This window comes from Ailuropoda melanoleuca, chromosome 11 (genome assembly GCF_002007445.2).
Source record: "Ailuropoda melanoleuca isolate Jingjing chromosome 11, ASM200744v2, whole genome shotgun sequence".
NCBI lineage: Eukaryota > Metazoa > Chordata > Mammalia > Carnivora > Ursidae > Ailuropoda > Ailuropoda melanoleuca.
Window position 1 is genome coordinate 28665453 of NC_048228.1, and position 10867 is coordinate 28676319.

At 37.0% G+C, this 10867-nt stretch overlaps 1 long non-coding RNA gene across 2 annotated transcripts in view; it reads right to left on the reverse strand.

Moving 5' to 3' along the window:
• Positions 1-10407, reverse strand: part of LOC109489194 — an 83284-nt gene extending 72877 nt beyond the window's left edge. Inside the window, exon 1 of one of the 2 annotated variants that reach the window (XR_002142151.1) lies at positions 10274-10407. This is a non-coding gene — a long non-coding RNA (uncharacterized LOC109489194). Of the gene's footprint in view, positions 1-5928; positions 5984-10273 lie in introns of those variants that run through there. The other variant, XR_002142150.1, reaches the window with a different exon arrangement.
• Between the last annotated feature and the right edge of the window lie 460 nt (positions 10408-10867).

Consider the following 10867-nt stretch of genomic DNA (forward strand, 5'->3'; position numbering starts at 1 on the left):
ACTGTTTTCCAGAGTGGCTGTACCAACTTGCATTCCCACCAACAATGTAGGAGTCAGTTCTACTTCTTAGATATATTTCCTTTCAACATCTTGGAGAATATCCCCCAGTGACAGCAACTAAACGACCATCTGTTCTAGTGACTATGTCAACAGTAGTACCTGAGAGTAACAATATACTATTTGGGGGGAATTATTAAAATAAATTAAATGGAGACCGGACTTAAGATCCCTTGAGCAGACAAAACTGGCTAAGCCACATAAACAAAACTTAATCTAGTTTATTCCATGAACTTAAGTGAAATTTAACTTATGTTATTCCTTGTAAATGCCTCTGAAAAATGAAACCTAAAGCTGTCTTCCAAAAATGGTATAATATAATCACTTTTAACCAATCCACTGCTGTCTGGAAATCCCCATTGTAATAATCGATCACTGTAAAGGTTAAATAATTTCCTCATTCTCTCTTTATAAGCCATCCTATAATATCATGCTTCTGAGCTTCATCCCACTCTCAGGTTTGAAGTCTCCCTATTCACCAAAGATTTGTTTCTTGCTCAAATAAAATATTCATCTCTATTAAAGGTCTCTGAATTTTCTTTTGTACAGTGTATGTGTGCGTGTGCATGTGGGTATGTGTATGTGTATGTGTCTGTATAACAGTTTATATATGCAGCTGACCCTATGCAGTTAGTGGCAGTGACCCCTGTACAGTCAAAAATCTGTGTATAATTTGTGACTCCCCTCAAACTTAATAGCTTGCTGTTGACCTTACCAATTGGCCTTAGTAATAACATAAACGGTCAATGAAGACAAATTTTCTATGTTATATATATTAGGTACTGTATTCTTACCATACCTAATATATACTGTATTCTTACAGTACCTAATACATATAGAGAAAAGAATATCCTACTGAGAAAATCATAAGAGATAATACATTTACAGTACCCTTCTACATTTATCAAAAATAATCTACATGTAGGTGGACCTGCAAAGTTAAAATCCATGTTGTTCAAGAGTCACCTATATATAAAATGCAGTTTATATATATATATATATATATAATAGTTTCATTTCCAAAAAATGGGATATTATATATTCTGCTTTTTAACACAGTCACAGCTCTGTCACTCCCTCGATGTGCATCAAGTTACCTAATCTCTCTGTCTTAATTTCTTCAACTATAAAATGGATAATAAAAAGTAATTCTTGTCTCATAGGGTTGTTGCGAGGAGTAAATGAGTTGGTGTGTGTGAAGCACTTAAAACAGTAACCCCTAAACAAATTAACAAATACATTTTAGTTATTATACTATAATTCATTAAACAGTTCCTTATTATTGTTCATATAAGCTATAGCTAGTTAATTCTGCCATTATGCCAGGTGAGAACTCTAAACTCAAAGATTGCCTCAACAGCTTGCCAGCATGTGGCAGAACCAGGATACCAGACTTAACCAGTACTGGCCTCTTCCTACATCCCAAAGGACACGTAGTGGCAAGACTTAACACACAGACTGCCTCCTAGATGCAAGGTCCTATGCTGGGAATTTCTCATCCATTAATTCTTGAAATCCTTACAAATAACCTTAAAAGGCAACTGTTGTTACCACTCTAATCTTACCAAGAAGAAACTGGGACCCAAACAAATTACACACTACCAAATCTGCCCCAAGGTCCTAACTAGCAAGTTATGGAGCCACACATGAACTCGGGCCTTCCGACTCCAAAGTTCTTGCCTTTAAACACTATGCCATGTTGTATCGCAGGAGAATTTCTTCATACGAATGGTGATGTGCCTGCAAATCTCTAAAGGTCATTAAGATCACAAAGGTCATTAAGATAGCATATTTCCCTAGCGATCTAATTCATTATAAAGGACTTAAGCGCAATAAAAAATCCAGTGGCCCCACACTCAAAGACATAACTCAATTCACCAAGCATACTTACGTTCCTATTCTTTGCCTCACAGTTTCTCAGGCACATTTACAGCCTCAAAATCCCCCTCTGTGCTCCTATCTCACTCAGTGCACCTTTTTTCCTTATAAAACACCCAGTTGCTTTCAACTTGGTTTTGGAAACTGTTTCAATAAAAAGATTAGAACTCTGGAATCGCAGGTTCTTCTCAAACGGTTGGGGAGGAATTAATATTTGTTAAGCTTGAACTCTCGGTGTTCTTCCAAGGCTATGGGATATATCCAGCAATGCAGGAAAGAGTAGGCATGCTGGAAAATGTTGAATAGATTTGTTTATGAGCCAGCACAGAAGGTCATATTTCCCCTTTTGAAAAGGAAAAAATCCTAGGCAATTTTTTTGTGTGTGTAGAAATATGAAATTATTCCATCCTTTCAATTCTCTGCTGCTTTTATATATCGCTCACTTGTATTTTATAGTGAGTCATGCCTGCAGCAATCTAAGGCTTTTTTGCTTCTTTGTAACCACCTGCTTTCTCATCAGCTCAATTGATGAAAAATTCAGATCAAACTACAATATATGTTTTTACTGATTTTTGTGTCCAGACAAAAGCCTTCAAATGAATGTTGGAAAACTACAGCCACATATTTCAAGTAAACAAAGGAAACCCAAGTACTAAATACTCAAAGGGAAAACTGGCCACTTATGTATAGAATTCTACGTGTTCATTTCATAGGCCAGTTACAAAAACTGTATAGAATATTTTATTTTTATATTCAGAAAGATTTTTCCTTTCTTCAGTTTTTGCCAAGGGGAGCTCCTAATAGAAGATGCCAACATTCTATAGAACTTTGTGGGTAAATGATGATACATCCAAGGAAGCAAACTGAATGATAAAGATTTGTAAAGTAAGTAAAATAGCTATGTACCATCTTGCACATTGATTCACCTAATTAACTCTAGAATCCACTAGTGATGGCCCTGAGGTTTAAGAGGTCAAGAATATGCTGGAGCAGGTCGGGCAGGCGGGTCCAACAGCTCAGAGCCAGGAACTTATTTCTTCAAACGGTTAAGACTGAATAAATGCAATCGTGTATTTAAATGCAGTATAGAGTGCTGTACATAACAGACACCAAAAAAAAAAAAAAATTAATTCGCTTTTCCCTTACTTTCATCTTTGGGGGATTCACAGAATTCTTTGTAAGTTAGTGAATGACGTTGAATATTCTTCACAGAACACACCTAGAAGTATTTGCATCTCAAAACTTAACTACAGAGGGGCAGGAGGCATTGACCTCCCAAACTCATCCAAGTAGCAGTGAGGAGAAATTCCACGGTCCACAAATAAGGAGGAGGAACGAAATACTCCTGTCAGGAAGTCTTCCCCCAACTACCGCTATGCTTTCCATACCTCTATTACTGGAATCAACCTTCTCCTTTCACACTGCAAGGACTCCCCATCAGCTGTAAGACACTTAGAAACACTGGAATTTGCTAACAAAGTTGCTATATTAAGTTCTAGACTGTCTTCTGCGGTCAATTAATTCAACAAATGCCAATCTGTAAATCAGTAATAAAGATATACTAAGGGTGTCTTCAAAATTCTTTTAGCACTATGAGTCCAAGACTCTGAGGATATTTTGTATATGTTTTGTTTTTGTGTTTATAAATATTTACAAATGGTCCTTCTGGTCTTAGATTTTATATCATTATATCTTTGACACCGTTTGTTTAAGCATCAAGATGTTTCACAGCTCTCTTTTATCGCTAGGTCCAATAAATCATATGAGTTTAAAAATAACTAAATTCAGAGCATATATGAAGCAGCACTGCAATTTTCACCTGAATGTACATTAGGCACTTATAGAAAACTAACTTGGACTCTTTAATTCTCAAAATGCTTTAAGTTGCTAATGAAAGAAACTACAAAAATAGCTCTACAGGCTTGTTTAGGATTTGCCATAATGAATAGCATGAATATAGGTTTCGACCCGGCTTTGGCTGGGACCCTAAGGTCAAGTTGAGTATACACAACTGTAGAGGTTCTTTGCAAATCTGAATAATTAGAGAATTGTTTTCTCACCAGGTTGCTAAGAATCAAGAGGCTGATTCTAGTCTAAGCCCTGTGAACTGAGAAAATCAATTAACATCCTTCTATCATCTGCAAGTAAGAAAGTTTAAAAGTGATTTCCATTACATTTTACCTCTAAGTTATGGTTACTCTGTACCGGCAGCTCAGTGATAACCCAGTTGGAGGACATAAACAGAGGATAACTGCCACAGTGTATCATTTGCCTTCTTGTTGACTATATCAGTGACAGCCTGACAAAATAACCCTCCACCTGGAGGGTTCGGTAAAGACAAGCTCTGTTTTGTGGCATTTGCTAATTTCCATGGTGTAAAGATTCTCACTTTTGCCAATTTCAAGCTGCCTATGTGATGTCACTGAACACGAAGTTGGGAAGAGATGGACAAATTCAGCTCTTCAAGAACTGGTACAGCCAGTTCCAGCGCCCATCAACTCCATTTTCCAGATGTGAAGCTTACTCTCAAGCTGTAGATAGCAAACATCCATTATCACTTTAAAATGTTACCTTAATAACAAACCAAACCAAAGCTTTCCTCAGGAACATTTTCCCCGTTTGGATGAAAAGATACACAGTATCCTTTTGTTTTAGCCTTGGGGAAATAAAAGTGCAAACTAATATCCCTAAATGAAATGCACAAAACACATCTCATTTCATTTGGCATTAAAGTAGGTTGCAAGTTTGCAAATTCTCCCTCAACACAGAAGCTCAAGTGAATCCTTGCACTAGGATAGGCTGGAAATATATCTCTTAACATCATGCTACATTTACATAAAATAAAGTTGTGAAACAACTTAAAGTTGGAGAAGTTTCCAATGAATAATTCAATTGAACACATGCAGGAATCTACAGAAGATAATTCTTCCTTCCCTGAAGGCGTCAACTCAAAAATATCTTCTGTGTTGAAAAATCCTAACAGAACTCTTCCACCTTTGGCATCAGCCATATTTACAGTATGGAGACATTTTGAAGAAAAGGTATGTATCTTTCCTTGAGTACTCAGCAGAAAGCAGACTCTGAAAGACAGGCTAGGTAGTCTGTTTCCAGAACTGATCCCAGGTATAGAAGTAGGTGATGGGAAAGAATATAACAGGGAAAGAAAGAAAACCAATATTCGATATGTTATCAAGTTGGCCCATGCTTTGTGCAACTAGACCTCAAAACTCTCAATACACGGAATATGTCTGATCAAAATATATCTATAGAATTTTTAAATTTTCACTACTTTGTTGAGATAATTTATATACAGTATCCCACACAGATTTAAAGTATATAATTTGATATATACCCATGAAACTCTTAATAAAATGAAGATCATTGCTTTAGTTATTTCCATTGTCCCAAAAGTTTCCTCAGCTCTTTTTTCAGTCCATCTATCCCTCTGTGTATGTCACCAGGCAACCCATTTAGTAAATACGGTTTGTTTGCTTCTTCTAGAATTTTACAAAAATGAAATCATAGAGCATATACTGCTTTTGTCTAGCTTCTGTCACTCAACATTATCATTTTCAGACATATCATCTTTGTTGCACGTCATGAAGCTTTTTTTCATTTTAATTGTTAGTGATATTAACTTTAGATATCCTACATTTTGTTTATTCATTTGCCTATCAACATTTTAATTGTTTCCAGTTTGGTGCTATTACAAATAAAGCTGCTATGAATATTCAAGCACAAGTCATTGCAAAGACTCTTGGGTTGTAAAGTAGATATATGTTTAACTTTTTAAGAAGATGTCAAATTGTTTTCCAAAGCGATTGTACCACTTTCCATTCCCACCAGTGGTATACAAGAGTTCCAGTTGTTCCATATACTTGCTAACACTTGGTATTGTCAGTCTTATTAATTTTAGCCATTCCAATGGGTGTGTAGTGCTATTTCATATGATTTTAAATTTCATATCCCAAATGATGAATGATATTGACAAACCTTTCATGTGCTTATTGGCCATCCTACTTTCGTTCATCCATTCAGATGCTTTGCCAGTATTTTAATCAAGTTGCTTGTCTTTCCTGTAATTAAGTATAGGGCTTTATCATATATTTTGAATATAAGCACTTTGCCCGATATAGATTTTGTGAGTGTTTTCTCCCAACCTGTAGTTTATCTTCTGTTTTGTAATGATGTCTTAAGAAAAGCAAATGTTTTACTTTTGAATAAACATAAAATTTTTTTTTTCTTCTTGTTTTCTGTATGCTATTTATGAAGACATTGCACAGACCAGAGTTCAAAGATTTTTTCCCAGGTTTTCCTCTAGAAGTTGTATAGTTTTAGGTTTTCATTGAAATCTCTGACCTACTTCAAGTTAATTTTTGTGTGTGGTGTGAAGTCAGGGTGTACAGACAGTTTTGTTCATATTGATGTCCAGTTGTTCAAGTACCGCTTATTAAAAAGACTTTCTTTCTCCCATTGAATGATCTCATCACCTTAAAGTTGAAATACTTATGTATAATTAATGCTTTCCTACTTTTCTCTAGTTTTTCTCTAACTTGATAGATAACTTGGTTCAGTTTAGTTTTTCATAGCATTCAGTTTCTGATTCTGATGCCTATATACTCAATGCCTTATTATTTTTCCTCCTATTCTTACATACCTTCTTGTACTCCAATTCTCCCAATATACTAACTTTAAATCTTGAACTCAAGACATCCTACTTATTAATGCTTTTAATACTCTATCACATTAATCAAGGATACCTTTACATTAAGGCTTCTTGACAACAGCACTGTTGGCATTTGGGACTGGATAATTCTTTGTTGTAGGGAGTTGTGCATTTTAAGATATTAAAAAGCATCCTTGGCCTCTCTCCAATGGATGCCCGGAACACACCCTAAGTCATGACAATCAAAAATGTCTCCTGAGGGGCAAAATTAATCCTGATTGAGAACCACTATTGTACATGCATGTTTGTTTCCTTGGATTATTATTGCCAAAAATGTACATGGTTTGCCTAAAATTTGGGGGCAAAATAGTCATTAAAGCATGTCATTTTTATTTTTATTTTTAAAGATTTTACTTATTTATTTGACAGAGAGAGAGACAGGCAGCGAGAGAGGGAACTGAAACAGGGGGAGTGGGAGAGGAAGAAGCAGGCTCCCTGTGGAGCAGGGAGCCTGATGCGGGGCTCCATCCCAGGACCCTGGGATCACTCCCTGAGCTGAAGACAGACGCTTAATGCCTGAGCCACCCAGGCGCCCCTTAAAGCATGTCATTTTTAAAGCTGGTATATTTAATCCTCACTTTTATTTTTTTTTTTATTTTTTATTTTTTTTTTTTTTAAAGATTTTATTTATTTATTTGACAGAGACAGAGACAGCCAGCGAGAGAGGGAACACAAGCAGGGGGAGTGGGAGAGGAAGAAGCAGGCTCATAGCAGAGGAGCCTGATGTGGCTCGATCCCACAACGCCAGGATCACGCCCTGAGCCGAAGGCAGACGCTTAACCGCTGTGCCACCCAGGCGCCCCTAATCCTCACTTTTAGTAAGTAAGTTTTCTATGGCTGTGGATTAGCACATTACAGAATATGGGCTATGTTATCTACATAACGCTTTACCTCTTTTCACCCAATAAAGTTTGTTGGCCTCCAGCAATAAAAACATAGCTTAAATGTGACTCTTACCTTAAAGACTGGTATTTTAAGGACAGTTTTACAGTCTGCTATTCAAATTTATTTCACTTTGTATTTTACTTGCACTTTGAGGCAGTTTGCCTAAGTGATTCAACAGTCAAAAATAAATTTGTTCAGTTGATTAAAGTTCATTTAGATCATTCTGAAAGCATTTTTAAGAGAACATAGCTAAAAGGAACACCTTTTCTGAGGTATTAGCGGAAAACCTGACATAGGCAAATATTTGAATATTTTTGAGAGTTCTTTAAAGGGGGGTATTCTGTACATGTAGTTATAGTGATAATAACCCTGTTAAATATTGAAAAGTATAATTAAAAGGTATCAAGTAAAAGCTGTTCTCTCTTAGGCTAAAGATTTACATTGAGAATGAATCAATGTTTATAACCTTTGTTCATATGTATTTGTGAATTAAACAAGTAAAGTATACATTAACTAATTTAGTTCTTCCTATATCTTAACTGTTCTTACAACTAAGAAAAACTTCTCACACTGGTAATAATAACACCAAAATTATTTATGAATATTTATCACTCACTGTGCATACACTTACAGGTACTAGGCATATATAACACTCTAAACCGAATGTCTTTCCACTACAAGCTTGCCTCTCTCTACATCAAGGCAAATCACAGCCAAGTATTTAGAAATTAAGGTTAACCAGAAGTAAAAAAGTGGGAGTATTGGGGGCTAGGAGGAAAACAAGAACGAAAAGACCTTAAAGATAATTCATAATTTAACCTGTTGAGGTTATGTCAGCGTATCCTCTCTCTTCTAATTAAAGATCCGGGGGTTTGTAACAGAATTTTTGAAAATTAAGTATACTTCAGGCAACACTAAAAACTATTTTTAAAATATTTACAATTTGTGCCATCTAAAAAACTATGACTTTATCATAATAGAGAAATGCCTCATAATCATACTTAGACAATATTCTAGAGTGTATAAATAATTTCGTGTGCAGGTTGGCTTTCTTGGTGTATTTTCTTGGAACATTTCCACAAGGATAAACAGTGAGAAGCAACAAAAGCCAATACAGTTCACAAGTTTAACGTTCATTCTCTTATTACTGATAGACAATTCAGAATGCCAAGTATAAAATGGAAACTATAAACCAGTTGAATATATCATTGTAGAGTGATTAAAAATTCAGCTTTGAAAAGTGGTAGATCTGGGTTTGAATCCTAGTTCTATCCCTTCCAACCTATACAACTGGCAAGATAATAATACCTTCCTTACAAGTTTGCTGTGATATTGAGTGAGGTGACTGGGGTCTGGCACAAAAGAGCAACATATTGACCTGATATTATTGCTCTTGCTTTGCTCTTATTTTTGTTGTTTTCATTATTATTCATGGCAGTCCTGGAACTCTTCCACTTGAGGTGGGAGAATCAATTTATCATGAAAAACATGTTTAAATTAAATTCTCCAAGGGACTTTTTAATCTTGGCTAATATATGAAAAATACATGGCAGGATCCAGAATTTTGGTGATACTTAAGATGGTCTATCTCTGGCACCCTGAGACAGCTGAGCCAACTCCTCCCACACTATGTCTTCCCTTATCTCTGCCTGAATGTTCCTGATACTTGCTGACATCCATCCATATGCCATCCTTCATCATAACCTTCCTACTCACTGCTAGGATTACACCCTTTTCTTTATTCATAAGCTTTCAAAATTCATGAAAACCCCAAAATCACTGTCAAGAGATATAGGAAAATCTATCTTTTTGTCTGTTCATGGCAGAAGAGATTGGTTTTCTTGCAATAAATAATGTTGGAACTTACATGTGAATATGTACTTCTACGAAGAAATAAGTTAATTTACTTCGTCAGCACCTTAATGAGGTGGATAAATATTTTAATTCCATTATCCAGAAGACTAAAATAGTGAAGAATGTAAGTATTTTACCAGAGTAAGCACCTCCCAGCTTGTTGACTGTCCAGCACAAGCTTATCATTAGGGATTCTGGAGGCAGGCAATCACCACGTGTAGGTATTTCATCAAGGTGAACTTAGTATTGAGGTAGCACGATGGAAACGTAAAGGAGGAAAAAAAATAATTACGCTAAGGCCAAACGCAGTCTTATTTTCTCAATATTTCTTCTTTGGCTTATTTTATTCATGAGTTCTTTCCAATATTTTCTCCAAAGGCTCCTCCCCTCTGTCCTTACTGTGTCAATAATATCACTCATATATGGGCTTTCTCTAACAACAAAAATAGTAATAGTAGTATTTATTGAGGGTCTCCTAGGAGCCAGGCAATGTGCTGGGTACATGGCTCATGTTAACCCCATTACGAGGTCAAGAAACGGAAGCAATGCAACTTTAAACCACTTGGTCAAGCTTACGAAGTAGCAAGGAACGAAGAAAGATTGAAGATAATCAGGAATTCTTAGGTTCTAGTCAGTCTCGTTCAATAAAAAGTCTTTTCTAAGTAAGAGGTTTAGACAAAACGTTCTTTAGTATAACCTTCTTTACAATACATAGACGATGAAAGCAGGCATCACTCTGCAGAAGAGACTGGAAAGGGTGAAATTCCGTTGGCTCGCAAACTAGCCCCCCCCACAGAGTACAGGGAGAGGTGGAAGAGAGAAGCAGGTCCCCCCAGAATGGTAGGCAGCGGTTTTAATAAACAAGGAACTTACCTACAAGGCTTGTCCTCAGGGCCGCAAGATGAGTAGATGTCCGCATCTGCCCGGAGAATCTGAGAAGTGTATGTAGCAGCCCTCGGCTGGGGTGGCTCGGTCGCTGAAGGGTCAGGCTCCCGGGGTGACATGGAGCTTCCGCGCGCGGGCTCAGCGCCCAGGGCGCGGGCTCAGCTGGAGATTCTTTTCCCCTCCCTTCCCCCCTCCCACCGCTCGCACTTGCTTTCTCTCTCTCTCTCTCTCTCAAATGATTAAATAAGTAAATAAGTAAAAATTAAATCTTAAAAAAAAAAAAAAGTTTATGCGTCGGCCTTAAAGGACTTCAGCCAGTGCACGGTCCCCAACACTACGCTCTCAAGGGCGCGCGCTCCAAATAACTGCCTGCACAGGGGTGGGCGGAGTGGAGTTCCAAGGTGCAAGCGAGGAGTGAGGAGCCCCTAATTGCCCATGAGGCTGGGGTCAAGCAGGGGTCACGGTCTCTTTAGGACCTCCGCCAACAAGTGACTTGTTCCAGTTGGTTTTGAACCCAGGTTTGTTTAAATTATGAATTTATGCCTTCCTACTGTATTCATATGTGAAAATTAGGATCGTTCG